The sequence below is a fragment of the Ranitomeya variabilis genome, chromosome 2 (assembly GCF_051348905.1).
Source record: "Ranitomeya variabilis isolate aRanVar5 chromosome 2, aRanVar5.hap1, whole genome shotgun sequence".
Taxonomy (NCBI): Eukaryota; Metazoa; Chordata; class Amphibia; order Anura; family Dendrobatidae; genus Ranitomeya; species Ranitomeya variabilis.
Genome location: NC_135233.1, coordinates 299,558,495 through 299,586,206, shown reverse-complemented (window position 1 = coordinate 299,586,206; position 27,712 = coordinate 299,558,495). Strand labels below are relative to the sequence as shown.

Here is a 27,712-nt window from a genome sequence, read left to right as displayed (position 1 = left end):
TTGTTGTCCAATTTCTCCTGTTACCCTTGGGAAAATAAAAACATGGGGGCTAAAACATAATTTTCATGAAAAAAAAAATATTTTTTATTTTCGCGGCTCTGCGTGATAAACTGTAGTGAAACACTAGTTGGTTCAAAGTTCTCACAACACATCTAGATAAGTTCCTCGGGGGGTCTAGTTTCCAATCTGGGGTCACTTGTGGGTGGTTTCTACTGTTTAGGTACATCAGGGGCTCTGCAAATGCAACATGACACCTGCAGACCAATCCATCTAAGTCTGCATTTCAAACGGCGCTCCTTCCCTTCCGAGCTCTGCCGTGCACCCAAACAGTGGTTCCCCCCAATGTATGGGGTATCAGCGTACTCAGGACAAATTGGACAATAACTTTTGTGGTCCAATTTCTCCTGTTACCCTTGGGAAAAAAAATTGCGGGCTAAAACATCATTTTGTGGAAAGAAAAAATGATTTTTTGATTTTCACAGCGCTACATTCTAAACTTTAGTGAAACAATTGGGGGTTAAAAGTGCTCACCACACATCTAGATAAGTTCCTTAGGGGGTCTTCTTTCCAAAATGGTGTCACTTGTGGGGGTTTCCACTGTTTAGGCATGTCAGGGGCTCTCCAAATACGACATGGGTTCCGATCTCAATTCCAGCCAATTTTGCATTGAAAAGTCAAATGGTGCTCCTTCCCTTCCGAGCTCTGCCATGCGCCCAAACAGTGGTTTATCCCCATATATGAAGTATCAGCGTACTCAGAACAAATTGCACAACAACTTTTGGGGTCCAATTTATCCTGTTACCCTTGGGAAAATAAAAAATTTGAGGCAAAAAGATCATTTTTTGTGAAAATTAATATGAATTTTTTTTTACGGCTCTACATTATAAACTTCTGTGAAGCACTTGGAGGTTCAAAGTGCTCACCACACATCTAGATTAGTTCCTTAGAGGGTCTACTTTCCAAAATGGTGTCACTTGTGGGGGTTTCCACTGTTTAGGCACATCAGGGGCTCTCCAATTGCGACATGGGTTCCGATCTCAATTCCAGCAAATCTTGCATTGAAAAGTCAAATGGCGCTCCTTCCCTTCCGAGCTCTGCCATGTGCCCAATCAATGGTTTACCCCAACATGTGGGGTATCGGCGTACTCAGGACAAATTGTACAACGACTTTTTTGGTCCAATTTCTCCTGTTACCCTTGGTAAAATAAAACAAATTGGATCTGAAGTAAAAATTTTGTGAAAAAAAAGTTGAATGTTCAATTTTTTTAAAACATTCCAAAAATTCCTGTGAAGCACCTGAAGGGTTAATAAACTTTTTGAATATGGTTTTCAGTACCTTGAGGGGTGCAGTTTTTAGAATGGTGTCACTTTTGGGCATTTTCTGTCATATAGACCCCTCAAAGTCACTTCAAGTGTGAGGTGGTCCGTAAAAAAAATGGTTTTGCAAATTTTGTTGCAAAAATGAGAAATCACTGGTCAACTTTTAACCCTTATAACTCCCTAACAAAAAAAAAATTATGTTTCCAAAATTGTGCTGATGTAAAGCAGACATGTGGGAAATGTTGTTTATTAACTATATTATGAGATATAACTCTCTAATTTAAGGGCATAAAAACTAAAAGTTTGAAAATTGCTAAATTTTCATAATTTTCGACAAATTTTTGTGTTTTTCACAAATAAATGCAAGTCATATCGAAGAAGTTTTATCACTATCATGAAGTACAATATGTCACGAGAAAACAATGTCAGAATCACCAGGATCCGTTGAAGCGTTTTAGAGTTATGACCTCATAAAGTGACAGTGGTCAGAATTCTAAAAATTGGCCGTGTCACTTAGGTGAAAACAGGCTTCGGGGTGAAGGAGTTAAAAAGGTAATTCATGCTTGGAAACCCTCCAATGTGGCAGAATTAGAACAATTCTGCAAAGATGAGATGGCCAAAATTCCTCTAGAGCGTTGTAAAAGACTCATTGCCAGTTATAACAAATGCTTGATTGCAGCTGTTGCTGCTAAGGGTGGCCCAACCAGTTCTTAGGTTTAGGAGGCAATAACTTTTTCACACAGGGCCCTGTAGGTTTGGATTTCTTTTTCCTGCATTTTGTATTTACTTGTGTTATCTTTGTCTAATATTTAAATTTGTTTGGTGAGTGTGAAACATATGCAAAAGATTAAGAAATCAGGAAGGGCACAAACACTTTTTCACATAATTGTAATTGCTGGAAAAGGTCTTTTCAGCATCTGTATGCAAGCCAGAATATTCCCACTAATCCTGAGAATGGAGCTTTAAAATGCTCTGTAGGAATCAAGCTCCTTTCATTGTCTGTGGGACTGCATGAGATAGCTGAGGGCAGCATTCGTCTTTTTCCGGCCACCAATCACTTAGAGAATGAATGCAGCGGTGGCATGTATGCACAGTCAATGTTCTATTTTGACAGGGAATTGCAAAACCTCATTCTGAGGATCTATGGGGGCTTTGGGTGCTGCGTTATGGTTATCCTAACTGTTGGTCCCTCCAGTGATCAGCAAGCTGTCACCTACCCCCTGCATAGATAATAACTTCAAATGTTGGGAATGACCCTTTAATCATACTCCAGCTGAACAGGTAGCCGATGGAGGCAATACAGATCCCCTGCAAACAAACTGTTTTATGAATGTATTTAGCCTGCGCTTCGCAAATAGTGTATCGACTCCTATAAATGATGGTTTACCATATTTTATCTGATCCAGTATAGCCGGTAGTGACTACATCTCTATTTTAATGGCTCAAATCTACACCTATGAAGATAAATGGATAGTGCAGCGAGAGCTCCATTAGAAGTACAATCTCCATTACCAAATCCAGATAATACAATGGCTTCCATAATTCCATGCCTACTTACAAACCAATAAAATCCTTATGTAAATGGTTCCGCTCATATGCATTCATATTGAAATCTTGGTCTTTCACTCCAATGCACATAATGCAAAACACGATGAGTGTCCTTGAACCATCTAACTCCTCTCTGCCAATGCAAATATTTGCACCCTGTATGCGCCATGATCTTGGCTATTAACTGTATGGCACTAGATATAGACACAGCTGTGTACTTTTCCATGGATTTTCGTGGAATCATTCTTTCAATTTGATTCTTTTCTTTCTGTCAAAATAATGACATCATAAGCAGATGTTCCTGATACTGATGTCAGTTTTATCCTGCGTACCTACAGCTGTATGGTGCACTCTACACAATCATTTCCTATGTTTGGAAAAAGTGAAGCTGGAGAAGTTATAACCAAGCTCATAAAAATGTCAAAACTGTAGCATCAGTAGGATGTCATATTGCTTAGAGGCAAGTGCAGCGGTGACTGCTTGTAGCAGTCGCTGAAACTACGAATAATTATGAGCATTTCTTATATTTCATTATACTAAGCAGGGAGCAAACAACTAAGGGTACTGAAAACCTATGTTCACAGGGTAAAAGAAATGGTCACCAGGTGATGTCATTTTCTTCATTTCACCTGCTTGATGTCACATCATTTTCTAAAAAAAAAAAAAGCTCTAATAAACCACTCAAAAGAATGAACATTTCTATGTAAAAATGACTTGCTGTCCATATGTTCAGTTTATGAGCATTTTTAATTGCTTCAGGTTCCCAAAGATACCAAGCAGTTAAAAGAAGTGACCTTTTCCCCTCTGGAGACACTCTATACTTAAAGGGAACCTGTCACCTCAAATTGGCGGGATATTAAAATGATTTGTTACCGGTCCGATGGACGGCGTATCCTCTTCATTTCTCCACCCCGTACGTCCCTGTTTTCCGCAATATTTTAGGGAATAAGAGTATGCATGCGCCATAGTTGGCACGTGCGCCATGCAGTCTTCAGTGGTGCACGCGCAGTATGCTTTGCCCTACTGTAGGCAAAGCCGAAAAGCATTACTGCGCATGCGCCCCCACACTATGTCCCGGAAGTATTTTGCTGTGTTCTGGGACATAGTGCGCGATTCGATCTACATGATCTTTTTCAAGCACAGCACGTCATAATAACCCCGTTTAAAGGGACTCTGTCACCTGAATTTGGAGGGAACAATTTTCAGCCATAGGGGCGGGGTTTTCGGGTGTTTGATTCACCCTTTCCTTACCCGCTGGCTGCATGCTGGCTGCAATATTGGATTGAAGTTCATTCTCTGTCCTCCGGAGTACATGCCTGCACAAGGCAATCTTGCCTTACGGTCCCCATCATCTTAGGCTACTTTCACACTAGCGTCGTACTCGGCCCGTCGCAGTGCGTCGGGCCGACGTACCGACGCTAGCGTTGTTTGCGCTGCACAACAGGGGCAGTGGATGCTGTTTTTCCACGCATCCGCTGCCCCATTGTGAGGTGCGGGGAGGTGGGGGCGGAGTTCCGGCCGCGCATGCGCGGTCGGAAATGACGGACCGTCGGCGCAAAAAAACGTTACATGTAGCATTTTTTTGTGCCGACGGTCCGCCACAACACGACACATCCGCAATGCGTCGCTAATGCAAGTCAATGGAGAAAAAACGCATCCTGCAAGCACTTTTGCAGGATGCGTTTTTTCACCAAAACGACGCATTGCGACGGATGCAAAAAACCGCTAGTGTGAAAGTAGCCTTAGAGAAGGGCATGACAGTGATTGGCTTGCTTTCTGCGGCATCACAGGGGCTATTCAAATTCTCATAAAGTGGATATACTTAAGTCCTGTTAGTTTGTTGTATATTAGCCAGCCACTTTCTGCCACGTACATTGTGTTGTTTTATACACTGGGCCTGAGTTTTAATTCAGTCTCCCCCCAAAAAAAGTGAGATTCAAATTCTCACAAAGTGGATATACTTCAGTCCTGTTAGTTTGTCGTATATCAGCCAGCCACTTTCTGCCACTTACATTGTGTTGTTTTATACACTGGGACTGAGTTTTGGTTCAGTCTCCCCAAAAAAAAGTGAGATTCAATTTCTCAGAAAGTGGATATACTTCAGTCCTGTTAGTTTGTCGTATATCAGCCAGCCACTTTCTGCCACGTACATTGTGTTGTTTTATACACTGGGCCTGAGTTTTGGTTCAGTCTCCCCCCAAAAAAAAGTGAGATTCAAATTCTCACAAAGTGGATATACTTCAGTCCTGTTAGTTTGTCGTATATCAGCCAGCCACTTTCTGCCACTTACATTGTGTTGCTTTATGCACAGGGCCTGAGTTTTGGTTCAGTCTCCCAAAAAAAGGGAGATTTAAATTCTCAACAAGTTTATATACACCTTCTACCTTGTTTTACTGTACCATATAACGGTTGTTATTTTGGTTAGATTTTCCAAAAACTGAGGAAGTCTGGTGGAAGAGCCCGTGGGCGGTGGTTGCCAGCTGGTACTGATGGTGGTGGTGGTGCATCTGGTGGTAGTGGGAAAAGCACCTAAGGCTGGAGGTGTTGAGCCAGCGTCATCGTCTGGCTACACAAGGCCTCAAAGGCTCCCTTATCAGCATTTGTCCAGTATGGTTACGAACTACTTTTCCTCCCTTATCGATGTTCTCCCTCACAGGTCATTCCCTTTTGATTACTGGGCATCTAAAATAGACACCTGGCCTGAATTGGCAGAATATGCATTACAGGAGCTCGCTTGCCCTACTGCTAGTGTGCTATCAGAAAGAGTCTTCAGTGCTGCTGTTTCAATATTGACCAAAAAAAGGACACGTCTGGCTACCAAAAATGTTGATGATCTAACCTTCATTAAAATGAACCAAGCGTGGATTTCAAATTATTTTGCCCCACCTTCCCCTGCTAACACGTAGCTTGCCTGAAAAATGTCTTGCTTTTGGCCTCCTCTTACTGACTTCTCCAATTCCTCCATTTGCAGCTGCTGAATGTCCACCATAGGCCATTTTTATACCTCCCTAAATGGGCTGACTCCCCCCATAGGGCTGTGGTCACCACCTGGCGCAAGCACCCGTGCGAGTGCCGTTTGCCTGGACAGGTGGGTGGGCCCACTCTTGGGCGACGGCACTGGAACAGGGTCCCTCATAGTACAATGAAGTGTCTCTGACGGTGGTGGTGCACAAACAACGTCAGACACACCATCGTAATATGAGGGGCCCTGTGCCAGTACCGCCGCCCACGAGAGAGTGTTCCCCCCCAGCTTGAACAGTGCTCTACCACTTGCAATACTTACCTCTCCATGCTCCACCACTATGTAGTCTGTGCTGTAAAATCCTTCAATGGCACTGCCAATACAAATTTGTTGAAATGATAGATGATAGTTAAAATATACAGGGGCCCTGGCCTCCATTTAGACCAGTTAATACTTTGCACCTACTACCACTGTCTGCTACTCAGCAGAGGAGCCCACCCCTGTACCTAGCTATGCCACCTGTTTATTTATGAACAATTTTTTGGCAGGCAGTTAGCCCACTTTATTATTTGGGCCTACTAACTGTGTATGCCACTCATTACAGTTTTCCTCCACTGAACAAAGCAATGCCACCTGTTTAGTCCTGTTACCACATTTGAACTGCATTTAGCCTACTTTATTATTTGGGCCTACTTACTGTGTCTGCCACTCATTACAGTTTTCCTCCACTGAACAAAGCAATGCCGCCTGTTTAGTCCTGTTACCAATTTTGAACTGCATTTAGCCTACTTTATTATTTGGGCCTACTAACTGTGTCTGCCACTCATTACAGTTTTCTCCACTGAACAAAGCAATGCCGCCTGTTTTGTCCTGTTACCACATTTGAACTGCATTTAGCCCACTCTATTATTTGGGCCTACTAACTGTGTTTCCTCCTCATCCTGCGCATTGCCCAGCCACTGCTAGATGAGTCTGCTGGTACATTGACCCAGACCACTACATTCCCCTTGCACTCTACACAGCCAGAATCTGACCCTGCTGAAAGTCAGGTTCCCCTTCCCGCATACTATACCACCTTACATGGGGACAAAGAGGAAGGTGCAGATGAAAGTGCAGGTTCCTTCATCAGGTGGGGGGGCATACTTGTTGGCGACGTCACTGGCACAGGGCCCCTCATAGTACGCAAAAGTGTCTCTGCCAGTGGGAGGCGCCACCCGCCGTCAAACACACCGCCGTACTATGAGGGGCACTGTGCCAGTGACGTCACCAACGAGTATGCCCCCCCACCTGATGAAGGAACCTGCACTTTCATCTGCACCTTCCTACGAACGAGTTGCCCCCCCTGCTTGCTCAGGATCACAGCACTTGCAAAGTTGAAATACTTACCTCTCCCTGCTCCACCGCCGTGACGTATTCCGCGTTTCCTGGGCCCACGAAAATCTTGAGCCAGCCCTACCCCCCCACAACTTTAGCCAAATGACCCCCAGTTTTCAATGCCTAACTATTATTATATAGTAAATTAAGATTGACAAGCTTAAGTAATAAGAATTGATGTTTTTGGCATTAAAATGGGCACTGTAGGTGTTTTCCTGTCCTCCACTCACTGCCGACTTTGATTCCCCATTGACTTGCATTGGGTTTTGTGTTTCAGTCGGCCCCCAACTTTTCTCAATAATCGGGCCGATTTCACCCGACCCGACTTTTGACAAAGTCGGGTTTCGCGAAACCCGACTCGATCCGAAAAAAGTAAAAGTCGCTCAACTGTAGTCAACAATACACTTAATACATTTAAAAACATCCCAACTCATCAGCTACCCCATCAACACAGCTATGGGTTGAAAAATGATAAAGGTTGCACCACTATTTATCAAGAATGATTACTCTAGAACCTTGAAAATGCATTACTGCCATAGAAAATAGGAAAAAAGCGCTATATAATGTACACATTAAATATTTATCTGCAAAAATTGCTATGAAAAACTGAAGGTACTTCGCGCATAAATTGGCCAATGTATGTGAGCCCAATTGCCACATCAAGGTGTCCTTCATGTGACAGGTCCCTGTCCTGTTTTTTCACCTCTCCGGGGCAAAAAAAAGCCTACAATTTAGGGGTCAGGAGTGGACCAGCTAACTACTTACTTAAATTCACCTGTGGCTATTGGGAGTGGGAGTGCACACGTCCAAAAAGGCTTAATACAAATAGAGAACAAGACCAGCACATCCAAGCTAGTGTGAACAGGCGCCAACAAAAAAAAAACAAAAAAAAAAACTTTTTTTGGTTGGCGCCTGTGCAGGCAGCTTTTCATTCATTACACAGTGGTTTACAGTCGGGGCGGTAGCATTAGCACGGCTCCCGGTTGTAAACTAACCCCTTTAGATTGCAGAGTGGGACTTGACTGTACAGCGGACAAGTATGGGATATTGTTGCTTTTTTATTTGTTTTTTTTTTTACAGGAGAACGAGGGTTTCTCTTGGATTGAGAGTAATAAGGATAGAAAACCTGTGTGTTTAATTATATCATTAAAAGACTTAACTGTGTGTGTATTTTTTTTAACCCTTTCATACTATTGGATTAATAATGGATAGGTGTCTTATTGACACCTCTCCATTATTAACCGGGCTTAATGTCACCTTACAATAGCAAGGTGAGAATAACCCCTTATTACCCCATATGCCACCACTATAGAGCAATGGGACGAGAGAGGCTAAGTGACAGAATTGTCGCATCTTATAGATGTGCCTTTTCTGGGGCGGCTGGGTGCTGGTATTTTTAGCCAGGGGGGGTCAATATCCATGGCCCCTTCCTAGGCTATGAATATCAGCCTGCAGCTGTCTGCGTAGCCTTTCTGGCTATAAATTATAGGGGGCCCCACGTCATTTTTTGGGGGGGTCCCCCTATTAGAATAGCCAGTAAAGGTAAATATACAGCTAAGGGCTGATATTCATAGCCTGGGAAGATCCATGGGTATTAACCCCTTCCCAGGCTAAAAATATTGATCGTGGCCATCGGCTTTCCCTCTCTGGCGAACAAAATTGCGCGGGAGCCCACGCAATTTTTTTCGCTTGTAGGATGGAGCTTGTGGAGCCAATAAATAGGCTTCCACCTTATTTATTCATGATTTTCTGGGCCGGGATCCATTATATGTCCATTTTGCAAGCCTGCGAGAAAATCTTGCCATAAGGATGCCATACGTATGTCACACGGATGTTTAGATGCGATAAAATCCCATCCTCGAATTGCACACGGATGGCATACGGATCACCATACGGAGAATATTTGTGCGATTCTCGGCAGACAAAATCGGACCAATTTTTTTATACTTTGTGTCTGACTCCGGCCTAATGATCGTAATAACCTATTTGGTATAATTGCTCCGTCAAACACCCGACTATAATCCTACAAAATCCCTGACTTTCTGCAAGTCTATTAAGAAGAATTTATGCTGTTTTGAAAACAAAGGGTGGTCACAACCAATAATGATGTGATTTAGATCTCTCTTCTGTTCATTTACTTTGCATTTTATTAATTGATATGATATTGCACGCTGCAGCTGTTTGACTACCATTGTGGCTATATATGACATTTACTCTGCCTTCTTTATCGGCCCTGACAGCCATGATGACTTCATTCAGCCATCAGTCAAAACTACCTATAAAGACATCACTGTAAGTAATAGTCGGGTTTCGCATGCATTTTTTCCAACCATTTACATGAGTGAAAAATGCTGTAAATACAAAAAAAATCTTTTTACACACAACGCAGCGCAAAAAAAACGCACCCCGAATGAGATTTTAGAGATCCACTTCATTTTGGTGGTACTTTAAAATGCAGTGTTTTTACACACAAAAAACACACTGAAAGAATGATGCAGTAACGCAGCATGTGAACATATCCTAATTGTGTCCATCAAAATAATGCCATGCATACACATTCATGATTCTGTCAGTGCATAATCATGGTAGCAGTGGCTGTATCATGACATGATCTGCCAACATTCAACAATTAATGAAAATGAGTGGATATTTTATACCTCATTCCCAAGCAGCCAAATATTTTAAATTGAAATTATGATTATATTGCAGAATTTAAAATCCCCAGCCTGGCACAGGCAGCATCATAAAAGTAGCAGCGGCATTGGCTCTGTGATTAGTGACCCTCCATTTACTATGACTATTTAATGTCATTAAAATATTGACTGTCTGCCCATTTTAACACAAAGTCCTAGCTCTGGATTCGCATCTATTTCTAATACATGGATCTCTTACCTTTTTCGCACAACCCTTTTGAATAGACAGGTGGCTTGGTACATGCTGCTCTGCCCATTTGCTTCTATGGGAATTTCAAAAACAGATGAGCTATCCGTTTATACCCTACTCCCCCCACCCCTCACTCTTCCCAGCTCAATTAAAGGGGTTGTCCAGTCTAAAATGAGAAGTCTGCAGTCACTCTGTGTGACTGCAGACTTGTGAATCCTTCCAGTGCACGCTCTGTGCGCTGCGGGGATTCGCCGTAATACAAAGCACTTGTATAGAGAAATGTCGCGCCCACTAGACGGGTTCTGTTGTATGACAGATCCTTGTGGTTTCTGATATAAAAACAGGCCAAAACATAGATGTTAATAAAAATGGAGGCCATCACTTTTTTGGCAGTGTGCCATAGATTTTTTTTCTGGCGATAGATTACGGACACATTCCAATCAAACTGAATTTTCACATTCATATTCTCTGCCTGATGTGGTTCTCTGGGCGAGGGACTGTGTCAGATTCTCATTTCATATTTTCTCAGATATTGTCTCAGATACTTCCGAACTGCCTAGCTTTGAGGATTTCCAGGCAAGATATTGGGTTCCTCCAACTGCTAAGTTCCTATATATACAACTCCGTCAAGCAGTACGCGCAGTTTGGAGTAGTGCCGGTGTCCCTAATTTTTCAAAAATTGGAGGGGAACTTGAGTACTTCTGACTTACCTAAACCTCTCACACAAGCATAGTCTCTTCTCCAGTCATCTGTTGTCAAGCCTTTTGATAAGGCTTATGTTACACCAAACTTGACGTTGGAGGAATGAGGAGAGGTGGAAGATACATTTTATTCTTCAGTGGTTAGTGCTAGGGACTGTTTGACTATTTCTGAATTGAGTTTATTATCCTCCGGAAAAGTTGATGAGCATGCTCGGGTGTTCTCCGAGTATTTTGGGCGTGCTCATAGATTTTGTTTGAGTCACCGCAGCTGCATGATTTGCGGCTGCTAGACAGCCTGAATAAATGTCGGGATTCCCTAACAAACAGGCAATCCCCATATGTATTAAGGCTGTCTAGCAGCTGCAAATCATGCAGCTTCGGGGACTCAAACATAATCTACTAGCACGCCCAAGATATTTGGAGAACACCCGAGCATTCTCGGAAAACTCGAGTAACGAGTACACGCTCTCATCACTAATATAGACCATTTATCACATATGAGAAAAAAACTTGATGCGTCCAACCAGTCTAAGGGCTCATCACATGTCGGTTTTTCTTGTACGGGTGCTTTCTGTGTTTTCACTGTTCACAGATAGCTCTCGTACCTATGATAGTCTATGGAGTAGTTAACATGTACGTTTTTTTCCTTGAACCGAATGGTCTGCAAAAAAGCATGGAAACTTGTCTGATATTGATCTAAATCTTGGGTCAAACTTGCCAATTCAAGACTTCGCCTCCATGAAAAAAACTGGATAGCACACAGGTGCCATCCATGTGTTGTTCATTTTTCACTGTTTGATAGGAAAAACTTAACAAACTTCCATCCGTTTTTTTTTTATCCCAAAAAAAAATGCTGAAGCTTTGATGGCAAAAACTGTCACTGACTAAACTGATTAAAAACATTGATGAATCTCTGACCTTTTTTTGGCGTGCAATAAAAAAAATCACTGACGTCTGAACGAACCCCTACTTTAAGAAATAGGAGTAAGTTACAATAACACAAAAACAAAACAATTAAGCTTTTGTCACTTTGCCCCTTTTAAGAGCTGACTGTTGTTTCTTTTGCTTGTTTGAAGAGTTTACAACCAGGGCAAGTTATGTTTTAACTTTCCAAGTGCTGTTGAAGCATGCATAAAAGTGAGAACTAATAAACCTGTGCCTTATAATAGACCACGAAACACCTCAATATGTTTGCACGATATAGAAAATTTGATCGTATTGTGTACAAACAATTAATTTGATTTCCCGCAGCCTGTTAAGTAACAGCTTAGCTAATCAACAGTCTAAACCACCTCCTGCCAGCATGACCCGTCTCCCTTGATAATGCCGCTTCATAGAGATTCTCTGCTCCAGAACAAGTTGTACTTGGCTGCCCGCCAGAGGACTGAGTGATCCTTCTCCCGCGGGATTCCAGAGCTTCCACAAACACAACAGGTCACTTTCCACTAATACGACATGAAAGAAAGCATTTTGGAAATCTCAGCAACAATGGTGACTGGCGACCGATATATCTGTGTATTACAAATGTCTGTTCACAGGGGCCTTGTAGTAGAGTTGATGTGGTCACAGGAGACAAACGAGAGTTCATGATATTTCCTGTATACCACAATGATCGATATCTCAACTTGCTAAGGGTCAGGCCCTGTCTGAGATGACAATATGTTGCCGTTTTCATTTAGCCCTAAACCCCTGCAGCGAGATTGTGAAGTAGAATCTTCCTCTCAGCCTTTTGCAATAGTTAATTATGACAGCAATAAATCACAGGGTCTGGGTAAAATTGCAGATTCTTATAAACCTGGCAAGGAAAAAATGACAATAATCGTTAGAGCGCATTGGATAAAGTAGTCAAGTAGTTTGTACTTATGTTCCCTGAAAGATAATAATTTAAGAAAAAAATGATTGGAAATAAAAAGAACATGCTATGCTGCAGCCTAAATGTTTCACTGTCTGAAAAAGTCACAACTGACTGACTCTGCAGGTATTAAAAAAACTGACCATTTTTCCTTTTTTTATAGTTAAAAAGGAAACCACTGAAATCACAGTGTGTTTGTGATAATAATAAAATGTTACTATCTGACTATCTAACTTTAAAGGGATTCTGTCAGTAGCATCAACCCTCCTAAGCCGTGTATATTATTATTATTATTTATTATTATTATAGCACCATTTATTCCATGGCGCTTTACATGTGAAGAGGGGTATACATAATAAAAACAAGTACAATACAATACAAGTCGGGACTGGTACAGGACGAGAGAGGACCCTGCCAGTGAGGATTCACAATCTACAAGGGATGGGTGAGGAGAGGGTAGAGCTGGTCGTGCAGTATATGGGCATGTAGGTCACAGGAAGCTGAATAAAATGATACCTTGATATCTGTGATCTGATGTCTAATTCCAGAGAAATACACATTATTCTTAATATATAAATGAGCTGTTGAGATCCATGGACCAGACACAGATCTCCCTGCCTCTGGGGTTGTGTAATTTTTCCACCTGTATGACATTGCCCAATCATAAGCAGGCAGCAACATGCAGGGGAAAGAAGAACACCACCACAATAGCTTAGAGCAGGTTTCTCAGTGTGAGACATGTACTGAAAGACAGTCTGCTCTCACTGATCTCAATGCAGAGTTGTGTGTGATTGCACAGTGAGCTAAGTAGAGCACATATACGTGTAATTACTAACAATTATTAGCTTTCATCACGCCTGATGCCAGTGCTGAAGAAGGGGCAGTACAACAGAGCTGATAGCACTGTGAGAGGAGAGCTGACAGAAGTGTTTATAATGAGACAAAGCTAAGCTCTGCTGTACTGCCTCTTCTCACACACTGGCTGCTGTTATGAAAGCTGGAGAAGTGTTAGTAATCACTTTCATCTCTGCTCTAGTCCTGGCACTATGTAACCACACACAGCTCAGCAGTAAGATTAGAGAGAGCAGGCTGTCTGTCATTACATTTCTCACACTGACAAACTTTCCCTAAGCTATTATGGCGGCATGTTCTTTACCTTGTATGTTGCTGCCAGCTTATGATTGAGCAATGTAATACAGGGGCAGACATACTCACCTCCAGAGGCAGACTCTCAGGGAGATTTGTGCCCCACCCATAGATCTTAACAGCTCAGTTACATATTTTAAAAAATTATGAAGGTGAACTGAAAAAAGCAGATCAGAGGAGATTATGGCTTCAAATGCTCACAACTGGCAATTTGATACACAATTCACCACTTGTAGGGGTTAGGTTTGATGCATATACTAAAATGTATTATATTCTGCAAACAAACCAGTAATCATTTGTTTTTTAATGGTAGAGCATATATTACTACCATGTATCAGTTCCATTAATAGTAATGGCCCATAATAAAGCAGCTTCCGGCACCACAGATGGAAAACAAGAGTCACATCTTAATCAAACATAGCATGTTGTTTTGAACCAGTAGAATTATCTGCAGCCAAACTCAATGAACCCAAAGAAAATTTGGAAAAACATTATGAAATACTTCAAAGGTCGGCAGCCAAGTTCTAGTGTAAAACTATCACAACGTAACTAATGCATCTGATCATTTTGTTACAGCTTTGACAAATTCTAGAGAACAGTATCAGAAAAATGAACTATGACTAGTGATAGAAACCTGCTAATATTATTCTACTCATTTAGCAATAGAACGGGATAATTTATTCTTTCTCAATCAAAAATCGCTCACTCCATTTCTCATCCACATCAGTACTGAGGTTGTAAGTCAGTATACAATGATGATAATAAATAAGCAGCCACATAAAAAAGATAACTCTCCCCAGTCCTAATCAGTAGAACTAACCAGTTCTCTACATTTCCATCTTTGGATCTGATTGATTGAACTAAATCAATCCGCATCATAACAATAGATAGTAATAAATGACAAATAATAACATTTCACTTCTGAACACAGGGAGAAGGAGTGATGTGGGCATGCTAAGCCGTCATCTGTCATTGACCCACATGTATTCTAACAGAAAGCATCACAGTTACTAACAGCAACCAAATAAATCAACTCATTTATTCTACAGATCCTGATGCTTTATGATCACAATGTGTTGCAGCAAAAAAATTGTCAACTTAAGGAATGTTCATGATATTTACTTAGTTGTCAGTATGAGACCGGCACAATTGGGAGGCCACATTTTAGACAGTACAGCAAGGTGTGTAGCTTTAGGAAACCTGTCATCTTATTCATGCTGCCCATGGTGCGGGCCACGTGAATCAGAGTCTGGCTGCACGATTGCAGCCAGATATATTTTTCTTTTAAACACTCTGGTGTTTTAGAAAAATTAGATTCAATATACAGAGATTATCGACACTCACCAGTGAAGATAAAAAGGATATTCTTTATTCAAGTCCTTTAAAACATAGTAGCGAGGAGATGAATAGCGGGTGCGGCTGTGCCATTCCTCTCCTTGCTACTCTCATTGCTATTATGTGTTAAAGGACTTGAACAAAGAATATCCTTTTTATCTTCACCGTTGAGTGCCGCTAACCTCTTTATTTTGGACTTACTGTTTTGCTTTCTCCTGCTCGAGACTATCAGCTGAACACCACCAGGTGTTTGGCTTTCTTATATATTGGACCTTAGTGTTGGACGACATCTGCAAGGAGTTTGTATGTTCTTCCTATGTTTGCGTGGGTTTTCCCTGGGTTCTCCAGTTTCCTCCCACAATCCAAAGACATACTGATAGGGAATGTAGATTGTGAGCCCCAATGGGGACAGTGATGATAATGTATGTAAAGTGCTGTGGAATATGATAGACCTATTATCTCCTAAGCTAGCCCTCCGTCTGTTCTCCTCCCCCACCCAGGGAAAAGGGGGTGCTACTCTGTACTGTAGTACACCAACCCGGCAAACAAGGTAACACAAACAAGGGTTAACGGAAAACTCCAGGCATATAAAATATTCACTCACATGTAACAGAGGAATGCATCGGGGTGTGGAGGTAGGGAATAAACCAAAGTAGAGAAAGACAAGGAACTACCACACATACAAACCAAACAACAGTCACAGATAACTCCTCCAATTCGCCTTCTCATATGTACTCCTCTCACCGTTAGCCATGCAGCAAATGCTAGCTCTGACGAGGATTAGTAACAGAGCCCAGACTATAAAGGGAAAATGAGTGGCTAACCCAGCACAACTGTGAGCACAGGGATTTCCAACATGGCCATTAATCCCCTGGTCTGCCAGAAGAAATAAATCCATGTAAAATGAAGGAGAAATGCTTCTTCTCAGCACCGGAGTAGGAGCAATCAGACGGTACAGTCTTCTGGCTCCACACTGTCGCTGTAACCCCATGACACCATCCTAGCCTTGTGCAGGTCTACAATTTTATCCCTGGTGTCCTTAGACAGCTCTTTGGTCTTGGCCATGGTGGAAAGGTGGAGTGTGATTGAGTGTGCGGACAGGTGTCTTTTATACAGGTAATGAGTTCAAACAGGCTCAATTAATATAGGTAATGAGTGCAGAGTAGGGGGGCTTCTTAAAAAAAAAAACTAACAGGTCTGTGAGAGCCAGAATTGTTGCTGGTTGGTAGCTGATCAAATACGTATTTCATGCAACAAAATGCAATTTAATTATGTAAAAATCATACAATGCGATTTTCTGGTTTTTATTTTTAGATTCTGTCTCTCACAGTTGACGTGTACCTACGATAAATATTACAGGACCTCTCCATTCTTTGTAGGTAGGAAAACTTGCAAAATCGGCAGAGTAGCAAATACTTCTTTTCCCCACCGTATAGATCCGGACCTCACAGTGCCTTTTGGCTGTAAACTGCTGCCTATGCCACCTCTCCCATGCAGCATCCCTCATCATAATGTGCATGTGTGTTTTTAAGAGAGGGAGCCAATAACTGGAGGGACCACATCCATTCTCTGATGCTTTTGTTCTACTGGTTTCTATTTCGATTTTGGCATTTTTTGATGTCTTTTATCCCAGCATGATTTACATCTGACCTTTTGTGTGGCCAGTCCGTGTACCCATGATGGAACCCATTGTACCATATTAAAAGTTAGTGGGGTCCACTGGGCACCACCGGTGCTCATCATAGGGTGGATCTGAGAATGCTTTGTCATTTCTAGTATAAAGGAACACATAATGTGAACAAAACCTTAGTTACATGTAAAAAAAAAAAAAATACATTTTGAGATCATGTCACAAGTTAAGGAAATAGTCAGCTTTGTTTAAATATATCAATATGAGTACACTTATTACTTAAGGGGGATGTCTCATGAAGACAACCCTTGTCCATATTCCCTATTAGGCATGGACGGCACAAGACTGCTAAAACAACGAAAATAGGATGGATGACTCAGATCTTCTATTGCTTGCCCCCGGGAACAATTGGATGAGAAGCTCTCGAGATTCATTAGCAAAATGGAAAGTTGGAGCAGAGTGGCACCTTACAAGAAGAGAGAATACATCGTATCAGTAAAAAACTGCAAGCAAATTGTACGAAGCAGAAAAGACAGCGGCTATTTTTTTTTGCAAAACAAACGTAGAAGCAAGTAGAAGGGCAAAGAATTTCAAGAATGCTTGAAGGATAAGGACAGACATCACAAAACCTTGTAGAACTAAACCTATTTCTAGAATTCGTCTATTATGTTATACAACCAAAAAACAAGAACAAATGTTTAAAAGGGGAAAGCAAATATTTATCGAGGTAGCTATGTATATGTGTACGTTACTCACCTCTCCGGGGTTCAGTGCTGGGAGCTGCCTCCTCTGCCGCTGGGTCCCTCAGCTCCTCTGCGGAAAAGCCATGATGTGTGAAATGAAATCTACGTTCCATATAGCTGTGAAAATGATTATTGGAATTCTCATTGGCAAAACGAATAGATTGCAATAATAACATATTAAGGAATTGCTATTTAGGCATGTTTTTACATATTTTCTATATATAAAACTTCACTTTATTTCCCCTTCATCCTATAGCTATATCCTGTAAAACATTGCTGCTATGTTTTGATTAAAAAATGCAATTTGGTCATTAGGATTAGGATTTTGGTAAATAGCAGCAGTAAATGTATACTCATTGTGCTTTGATTGGCAGGAACATGTCCTTTCATCTAGGTGTACTCAGCATCTAAGTAAAGAGCCTGAGCCACCTCTTTCACTGGTGATGACTCATCTTGGTTGTGCTGGCGCATAGAAAATAGCGTGTCCCTGTAAAGAACCATTGATATTAATCATCCCATTTAAGAGAGGTTACACGTCTGGAAAAAATGAATCACCGTTTGTCCTATCTGATATTTCAATTCAATATCCATCCCAGGAGTGCAAGTACTGACAAAGTCATACACCGCTCTCCACAAGGTCTGCTGTACTTTGCCAATAAAACCTTATTGAAAGAGACCAGACAGGGAATGGATAACCTGAGTTTATCAACGTATGTTATATTGTTCTTACGATCCTTTGGTTACAGCGATGAGTCAAAGTGAAGATGAGACACTGCGGATCAGAGATTCTTATTTCCTTATCACTAGCACAAAAACTCATTTCTACAGTAACCTGGTAAAAATGCCCTAGCAACTGCACAACAGGACTGCAACAAAGTGACGTATTCATGATAATAATAATCCTAAAACTCATCCAGCTAAGGATTTTTATCATATTGTGTACATCTAAAGTAAGCTGAACAGGAACACCTACTGCATTACACTGTTACACACTTGTTCCGGGCTTCACTTCCTTCCCCTGGGTCCAGTGCCCTCTGTTGTGCTCCACATCAAGTTTTACTGCTTGGATCAATGATATCATCTCCCTAGACCTCATTTAATCAGACACCTGTGTGTTGGGATTGAGACTCTAGCTTTATGTTTGGTGTGCTCCATCATCTGTGCTTTTTGTGTCTGTGCTTGCATTCATTCCTGCTGGGTTCTACTCCTTCCATCTTGCTGCTCCTGAGATTGCTGTGTGTTCTAAGTCTTTGCTGCCCACGCGCCTTCCCGCATCAACCACCAGGGTCCATGTGCCCACCCGGACCCGAGGCTTAGAGAATCCATCTCACAAGGTAGCCTAACATACTCTAGCAGTGGCCATACTCATTAGAAATGTGTTGGCCGAGTGAGAAGGTTTTTCCACCAACATAGAAGAGGATTCTTTACTGTTAGGGCAGTGAGAATCTGGAATTCCTTGCCTGAGGAGGTGGTGATGGCGAACACAGTCGAGGGGTTCAAGAGAGGCCTGGATGTCTTCCTGGAGCGTAACAATGTTGTATCTTATAGTGATTAGGTTATTTAGAAGGGCATAGATCTGGGGATTTATTCTGACGGAATATAGGCTGAACTGGATGGACAAATGTCTTGCTAACTATGTTACTATGTCACTATGAGTGCTACTCGGCTCAACCAAACATTTATGTATTTTGTATGGGGCAGAGGAATAAGACAGGCCAGACAACTCTGGAGGTTCATTAGCTGAACTGAGAACAAAAGGATCAGGCATGTGAGTCGAGAGGGCCTCATACACATTAGACAGCTACCCAGTCCTGCTGCTAATGACGAGTTCAGCCAATATTATTGTGGTGCTTGGCCTGCTTTAGTTCAACAATCTCTTGGGTTCACATTAAAATTATACCTTTATCAAGATTGCAATGAGTTACACCAAGCACCGTGGGCCCTGCCATCTATCCAACTTTGCTGGGTGCTGCAGCAAAACCTGCTAATATTAATACAAACTCAAAAGAATTATTAAATTAATAAACATAAGAACTACCAACTTCATCAACAATATGCCCTAACTTATGATGGCATCATCCCAAAACAGAAGGAAAAACAAGACTTATTTTGCTTTGCTTATGCCGTCTGGCACAGTGAAACAAATCACTGTTTTATTGTTTGTATTGTTTTTGTTTTCCTTTTAATATAATCATTTTAATTGTCATGGTTGCTGTATTGTTTTTGTTTTCCTTTTAATATAATCATTTTAATTGTCATGGTTGCTATAGGTTAAAATAACAGACACTACAAACCTGCCTTGTGAAACATGAACACAGCACTTTTGTACTTCTATTTTACATACTTAATTATCATCTGCTCTATAAAACAGTCAGGCCAAAAAGGTCCTATGAATACAGATAGTTGATGATACATCTTCAATTGTCAATACTATGATTATTTTTTGGTACCACTTGTGGTACCTAATACTATCTGTGATTTGTCTGTGTTTTGACCTGTTTTGCTGTATCTGCACCAAGATAGTTTGCAATCATTGATGAAACAATTAATTCTGAATTTTATCAGGAAATTCTTAGCAATAGAGTGCTTTCCAGTAAGTATTTTATCTCACCTCAACGCTGCATTCACAGTTACGCTGCTCAGTACTGCTGAATCACATCCTCCAAATCGTCGCTGCTTCTGAACATGTTTTAAAGAGAAGCAGGAGAGCAAGAATTCCTGCTGTCTCTGTGTACCATGTCTGGAAGATATCATAGCAGCTTGTCTCCACCTACAAGCTAAAAAACAACTGAACCTTAGAGTCTAGAGACTACAGAAGGAAAGCCTACTGAAAAAATTCAGGTTACAAATCATGTAATGGACAGAAATAATTTCATTCCTCATATACTATACACACGCACACAACTTGCTATGACAAATCTAAATCTAGGGGTATGCTTTAAGAATCTACAAACAACTAACTCCATCTTCTTCATAGCTGACATATGTAATTCAAAATTTCCTGGAATGGAGATTTGGACATGCCAACCCAAATGAGTTGAACAGGTCTTCAACGCAGTGATAACTGCAGTGAAACTTAATTTTATGCATCCCAACTATATGGATAGATAAACGCCACGATCTTTAGGAACACACAACATATTATGGTCCTGGATTTTCCTTACTTGGTTGATCTTCACAACAAGATCCAGCTTAAAAATGTTAAAGTCATAGGTGTTGCATATGGGGTACTACTATGTGACCTAATATCGCACCATATGGACAGGGCAGTAAACCACAACCACCTCTTCCTTGGTCTGAGGGCCCTTGGCCCTACCAACCATATTGTCACTAATGTTATTTAAGATAGAGTTGAGTTAACTCTATATATACATGACTCTCCTTGCTCCATGATTGTCTCCTGCCCAATGTATTGTCTTCTTGCACATAATAGGTACCACATTGTTTATTACAATTATAACTTTTCTTTACACTGCAATTTTTTCCTCTTTGCTTTATCACGGTTGTCTTTGACATTTTGGACACTATTCTGTCCGTCCTTCCATGGAGGCCATTACAGTTCCCATTTGTAGGTTTCAGACATCAGACATTCATCTATGTTTCCCCTACAGCACATCTTGTTCACAGTAATTGTAACACTACTCAGTTTTAAGACAGCAGCGCAGCAGTAGGTTTCTTCCTATAGGTGAAGCTTTGGAGATAAATTGTAACTGGATGTTCTTGTGTTTCAAATAACTCCTACTTCACCACTGATGCACTGGTGATGTGAAAGGGGACATCCTCATCCTCACTATATATTTTAGATCAAAGTATCAGGTAGCAGATTGGTGCTCACGCTCATCTATCATGTTCCCTCAATTAAGTTTTACCTTAAACACCTGCATTCCTTATGAACTTTTTTTTGTGTTGTGCTGTTCCTCTGTTAAACCTCCTGAAAATGTATGAATAATTTGACAAGTGGGTGTCATCGTTCATTGAAGGGGAGTGTCTCTAGACAGCCTGCTACTATGATAACTGATTGGACAGTGTTCGATTGTGCAGGGACACACCCTCCCCCAACTGGTAGCACCCAGTTGTCAAATAGTTCATAAAGTTGTAGCATGTACAATGGTGAAATGGTACAGTGTAAATTCTAGAAAAAGTTGCTCCAGAATGTCTTTATTATAATTTACTAGACGAGCAGTGAGAATAGAGTCGACAGGTTCTCTCTGACCTTTATATTTTGCAGCATACAGCAAATTTTGGAAAATCAATGTATGTGATTACTTGAGAATGTTCTAACACTGAACAAATATTTTATTTATTAGATTCACTTATATAGTACCATTATTTCCATATCCCATTACCGACATCATCATCACTGCCCCATTGGGCCTCACATCTACATTCCTTATAAGTATGTCTTTGGAGTGTTGGAGTAACTCCAATCACCAAAAGAAAACCCACAGAAATACGGGAAGAACATAAAAACTCCTTGTAGGTGTTGTTCTTGGTAGGATTTGACCCCAACACACCAGCCCTGAAAACCAACAGTGCTAACCTCTGAGCTACGGTGCTAACCACTGAGCCACCGTGCTGCCCATACCAGACTATCCATCTGACAATCAGGAAATCTTTTTGTTCATGTCTACCAAAGCTAAGTTTACATTAGAGAGTGAGCAGACACTTGTACCTTTGCTGTCAGTGGTATGCAGAAGATCACTTGCGGTTACATGAGGCTATGTAGGTTACAAATTAAATGAACCTAAGGATTCCTAGGGTGATGATTCACATAGTGTAACAATAACCGTCGGCACATCTCTGACTTCTTTGGAAAGCAATCTTATGTCCTAGCTTCCACATAAATGTGATTTGGGCACAATGCCCCGATCTTCACTGCCTTTAGATATAAAGCCGTTCTGAAACATTAAGTAATTTGGTTTCCCGTACAAGCAACGACGTAGCGTAAGGTACAGCACATTTTCCTTTACATATTTGGCTATGTTGTTACTTCAGCTATATTTATATTGTCTCACTCAACGCCGCAATTTGTGTTCTCTGCCCAACATTACATTTTAACCAGTATATGCCCACGTAATGTAAAGTATCAAACTGTACTTAGGGAAGGTAAGTGCATCCGCAATCAAGCTGATAGTTTACTTAGCAGTTAGTGAGAAATATTCAGCCCCTCAGACCCTCCATGCTCGCTAATAAAACATCTTCAATTGTGTTCATTAAATGGAGACGTTACAGCATGCTTAAAACTCCCTGCGTTCGACAACAGGTGCTTCCAGAACAGAGCCCTTATTAGCATATTTTTGCTAAGAGATTACTTAGGTGATGTTCCAAGCTGATTAATTGAATAAAAGCACATGGAGAAGACACCCATTCATAATGAGAGGACAGAATCCACCGAACTACTTAATAACCTGCGAAAGGCTGGCGGCGATCAGTGAACCCTGTAATGGCAGAAGAAAAACAAGTGTTGCTCAACTGCGAGCATGGAAACTGCCGGACGATTTTTGTGTTTGGGCAGTGTTTGTTTTTATTGTAGCCGAGATGGAAGATGAGACGAAAACAATAATTAGAGAGGAAGGTGTGGCCCTTTATAGTAAGACACACAATAGTACCACATTACATTAGGGAATTACTTACATCATCTTGTTCCTATTTCAGTCCAAGTTCCCCAGGGAAAAAATAGAACTGGTGATTGAAGTTCAATGTGATTTTATAAGCAGTCAGGTTGGGCAATTGAGACAGCTTTATTTTATATTTATTTACTATGTGCCAAATGATTACTCAGCACCGTACAGGTTGGGTATACCGGGAAAGCAGGTGGCTGGGACTGGATGTGCTGTCACTAAACAGTAATGTTCTAGTCTTAGGCTACGTTCACACAATACTATTATCCATCCAGGTGCTGCCCGTGAGAAAAAAACTGACAGCAGATTACAGTCTCACTTTGGTGGGATTTAGACTTACCCATAATTTCACTGTCTGGGAGCTGAGTGGGCCTGGGGGGGGGTCTTGCCGTGCGGTATATCAATCGCATTAAAAACTGAGTGCTATGCATTTGCATTATTCTTATGCATATAGATGCCTGTCAGAGAGGAAAGATACTCATTTATATCACTACCATGTAATGTTACAGATCTCTTGCAATTGTAGGAAAGAACCCTTGTAACTTAGTAATTAGAATATACTGTCAGGCTGATTTTTGTATGTTTGAAATATTAAAAAAGGTTTTACATCAACTTTTATGTTCATAGGCTCGTGCTATGAAAAAAAACTGGTACTCACCTTCCACTGGTTACAGGGGTTGCACAGGGTTTACCAGGAAAATCTGCAGTTACTCTATGTGACTGCAGACTTGTGAATCTTTGCATAGCATGTAGCATGCGGTGTCAGGATTCTCTGGTGCTAGAGACGAGACTGAGCGGTCATGTGACCACACGTATGCAATATGCATGCTCCGGGCCACATTCCGATTACACGTACACGCAGGGCTGCCACTACAAATTTCGGGGCCCCATACTGGCAAAATTTTCAGGGCCCCCGTGAGACTCCGCCCAGGCTCCACCCCAGCCCCGCCTCCATCCCTCGAACTTTCCACAGTCCCACCACTCTCTCTTGGAAAAACTCCACTTCTCACCTATCACACATTAACAGTTCCCATCACCACATCACACATATAGCCGGCAGCTTTTGTTTTGGCCAAAAGATTTTTTAAGCCGCCACCATAACACGGTAGACACTTTTGGCTGGGCCCTACTCTACTGTAACCTATTAAATATTTGTTAAAATATGCAATACAATTTAGGTATATTTTTATTTATTTTTCAATTTTCAAAATGACCAATAATATCACATACAAGGAACAAATACCGCTACACCATGACCAGACCACATATTACCACCACAATGTGACCAAATAGCACATACAAGGGACAAATACCGCAACACCATGTCCAGACCACATATTACCACGACTGTTATGATCCCAATGGCAGGGGACCTCAAAGATTACAGCAAAGTCTGCAAAACATAAATACCAGCTCATAGGGAAGTGGTAACTAGGCTGACCATATACCTGATCCTAGCGCAAACACTAACAGCAGCCGGGGAACGTGCCTACGTTGATTCTAGACGTCTCGTGCCAGCCGAAGAACTAACTACCCCTATCAGGGAAAATAAGACCTAACTTGCCTCCAGAGAAAAGACCCCAAAGTAATACAAGCCCCCAACAAATAATAACGGTGAGGTAAGAAGAAAGGACAAACGTAAGAATGAACTAGATTTAGCAAAGAGAGGCCCACTGACTAATAGCAGAATATAGTAAGAAGACTTATATGGTCAGCAAAAAACCCTGCAAAATATCCACGCTGAATATCCAAGAACCCCCAAACCGACTGACGGTGTGGGGGGAGAATATCAGCCCCCCTAGAGCTTCCAGCAAAACCAGGAATCACATATTGTACAAGCTGGACAAAAAAATATGAACAATGCAAATGATCAAGAGTACGAAAGCAGGACTTAGCTTATCTTGCAAAGAACCAGGACCTGAAGACAGGAGCAAACAGAAGTGAACTGATTACAATGAAGCCAGGCACTGGACTGAGAATCCAGGAAGTCTAAATAGCAACACCCCAGGCCTAACGAAGCAGGTGAGCACAAACCTGGTAAAAGACAATCCAAGTGCCAAATCATTAGTGACCACAAGAGGGAGCCAAAAAGTATAGTTCACAACAGTACCCCCCCTTTAAGGAGGGGTCACCGAACCCTCACCAAGACCACCAGGGCGACCAGGATGAGCAGCGTGGAAGGCACGAACCAAATCAGCCGCATGAACATCAGAGGCGGCCACCCAGGAATTATCCTCCTGACCATAGCCCTTCCATTTAACCAAATACTGGAGCCTCCGTCTAGAGAGACGAGAATCCAAGATCTTCTCCACCACGTACTCCAACTCGCCCTCAACCAACACCGGAGCAGGAGGCTCAACAGCAGGAACCACAGGCACAACGTACCGCCGTAACAAAGATCTATGGAACACGTTGTGAATGGCAAACGACACCGAAAGATCCAAACAAAAAGAAACCGGGTTAAGAACTTCCAAAATTTTATAAGAACCAATAAAGCAAGGCTTAAACTTAGGAGAGGAAACCTTCAGAGGGACATACCGAGAAGACAACCAAACCAAATCCCCAACACAAAGTCGGGGGCCCACACCGCGGCGGCGGTTGGCAAAACGCCGAGCCTTCTCCTGTGACAACTACAAGTTGTCCACCACATGATTCCAAATCCGCTGCAACCTATCCACCACGGAATCCACCCCAGGACAGTCAGAAGACTCAACATGACCCGAGGAGAAACGAGGATGAAAACCAGAGTTGCAGAAGAATGGCGAAACCAAAGTAGCGGAACTAGCCCGATTATTAAGGGCAAACTCCGCCAATGGCAAGAAGGTCACCCAATCATCCTGGTCCGCATAAACAAAACATCTCAAATAAGCCTCCAGTGTCTGATTAGTTCGCTCCGTTTGACCATTAGTCTGAGGATGGAAGGCAGATGAAAACGACAAATCAATGCCCATCTTAGCACAAAAAGATCGCCAGAATCTGGACACAAACTGGGATCCTCTGTCGGACACGATATTCTCCGGAATGCCGTGCAAACGAACCACATTCTGAAAAAACAAAGGAACCAGATCGGAAGAGGAAGGCAACTTAGGCAAGGGTACCAAATGGATCATCTTGGTAAAACAATCACACACCACCCAGATGACAGACATTCCCCGAGACACCGGAAGATCAGAAATGAAATCCATGGAAATGTGCGTCCAAGGCCTCTTCAGGACGGGCAAGGGCAAAAGCAACCCGCTAGCACGAGAACAACAAGGCTTAGCCCGAGCACAAGTCCCACAGGACTGCACAAATGACCGCACATCCCGTGACAAGGAAGGCCACCAAAAGGACCTAGCCACCAAATCTCGGGTACCAAAAATTCCCGGATGCCCTGGCAACACCGAGGAATGAACCTCGGAAATGACTCTGCTGGTCCACACTAGTAATCAAGGTCTGAACATTCATGTCTGCAGCAAAGCTTCAAGCCACTCAGAGATAAAGGGGAGGAAGAAAGAAAAAAAAAAAACTCAGAACTTCTTTTCTTTTAATCCCACTTCAGCAATGCATAAACTATTTATTGGCCTGGCTTACTGTTATGATCCCAATGGCAGGGGACCTCAAAGATTACAGCAAAGTCTGCAAAACATAAATACCAGCTCATAGGGAAGTGGTAACTAGGCTGACCATATACCTGATCCTAGCGCAAACACTAACAGCAGCCGGGGAACGTGCCTACGTTGATTCTAGACGTCTCGCGCCAGCCGGAGAACTAACTACCCCTATCAGGGAAAATAAGACCTAACTTGCCTCCAGAGAAAAGACCCCAAAGTAATACAAGCCCCCAACAAATAATAACGGTGAGGTAAGAAGAAAGGACAAACGTAAGAATGAACTAGATTTAGCAAAGAGAGGCCCACTGACTAATAGCAGAATATAGTAAGAAGACTTATATGGTCAGCAAAAAACCCTGCAAAATATCCACGCTGAATATCCAAGAACCCCCAAACCGACTGACGGTGTGGGGGGAGAATATCAGCCCCCCTAGAGCTTCCAGCAAAAACAGGAATCACATATTGTACAAGCTGGACAAAAAAATATGAACAATGCAAATGATCAAGAGTACGAAAGCAGGACTTAGCTTATCTTGCAAAGAACCAGGACCTGAAGACAGGAGCAAACAGAAGTGAACTGATTACAACGAAGCCAGGCACTGGACTGAGAATCCAGGAAGTCTAAATAGCAACACCCCAGGCCTAACGAAGCAGGTGAGCACAAACCTGGTAAAAGACAATCCAAGTGCCAAATCACTAGTGACCACAAGAGGGAGCCAAAAAGTATAGTTCACAACACACGACATAGTGACTGCATACTACAATACTGATCAGTAATAAAAAAAAACCCACAATACTAATATCACCATAAGTGCCATTATATTATCTGTACTTAGTATGCAGGGTCTGTGTACAGGTAATACAGTGATCACTGGTGAAATTATACACAGGACCTCTGTATATAGTGTATAATGTAAAGGTAATAAAGTGACCACTGGTGACATTGTACACAGGACCAGGGCTGGCGTCAGCACCCGGCGTACCCGGGCAAGTGCCGGGGCCCT

General features: G+C 41.9%; 1 long non-coding RNA gene across 1 annotated transcript in view; it reads right to left on the bottom strand.

The window, feature by feature from the left end:
- Window positions 1–17,504: 17,504 nt before the first annotated feature.
- LOC143805620 (uncharacterized) overlaps window positions 17,505–27,712 on the bottom strand; it is a 77,267-nt gene continuing 67,059 nt past the window's right edge. Inside the window, exons 3-4 of the long non-coding RNA XR_013221288.1 lie at window positions 20,106–20,271; window positions 17,505–17,611 (exon numbers count right to left, since the gene is read on the bottom strand). This is a non-coding gene — a long non-coding RNA (uncharacterized LOC143805620). The remainder of the gene's footprint in view (window positions 17,612–20,105; window positions 20,272–27,712) is intronic.